Source organism: Penaeus monodon, chromosome 20 (assembly GCF_015228065.2).
Source record: "Penaeus monodon isolate SGIC_2016 chromosome 20, NSTDA_Pmon_1, whole genome shotgun sequence".
In the NCBI taxonomy this organism is placed as follows: domain Eukaryota; kingdom Metazoa; phylum Arthropoda; class Malacostraca; order Decapoda; family Penaeidae; genus Penaeus; species Penaeus monodon.
In genome coordinates this window covers 32,594,186-32,595,221 of record NC_051405.1, presented here as the reverse complement: position 1 = coordinate 32,595,221, position 1,036 = coordinate 32,594,186, and positions in this window count along the sequence as shown.

Genomic DNA, 1,036 nt, shown 5'->3' with positions numbered 1-1,036 from the left:
CCGTCTATTTCTGTTCTCTAATACATATTCTGCTGAAAAGGTGGGGAGGGAGCGAACACTCCAACCAGGTGAATGAATCAAAGCAAACCTCTCCACCGTCTCTTAAACAATTCCTAAAGGCACGATGTTTGAAACCGTTCCCCTTGCATTTCCTGTATTTACGGATCCATAAACCCCGCCTTTCCATTAGCGTTCGTGTGACGTTACGCTTACGTCATCCGAGCCATACATCTGAATCCGCAGGCAGCGCGAACGCCTTCCCATTGCCAAGGTTATCGGGGCTTCGAGACATTTTCAGATCGTTCTTGGAAGGAAGGACATAAAGGCGATGAGGAAGACGATGTGCCAAGAAATATTATACCCTGTTTATTTGAGACGCAGATTATTTTTTATGATTCGTTTCCCATTTTCTTCCGACGCCAAGGATGTTTTGTTTTGAATCTCTTTCACTATATTGCTTCATGTAGTTGATAATATAAATATTATTCGTCATTACGGTTAGTTTTGGGTGAAATTATCGTTAAAATCATTTCCGCAGTAGTGGAAAGCACTAGAGAAAGTATGGTTAAAATATGGAATGCATTAACCAGAGAAAAATACTAATATGAAACTATGAAATTCTCTTTTAAAAATCAGATTATTTATACGTCTGTAAATTTAGATCACCATGGACGCAGAAAAAAAAATCCGCGGGATTTTTCTTGGCGTGTCACAGCATCGCACTGGGGGAGTTATACACTATATGGAAATCTACATAGAGGGAGATTTACACTGTTTATGATACTGAAAGCAGCATTTAAACATTATCAGTATGAGGGTGAATGTGCCACTTTTAGACTTCATATATTTTGTTGTATTAATTTAGAATATTGTTATCGCAGAAATGGTATAATGAATAAATGGATTATTATGGTAAGATAAATTTCCATTAATCGCCTTATATATTTCATAATTTCTTAATTTTACTTCACGCAAATAAACTCAGTTCTGCAGGTCTTCAATTCCCCACCAACTATAAATCAAATTTTACGGACCT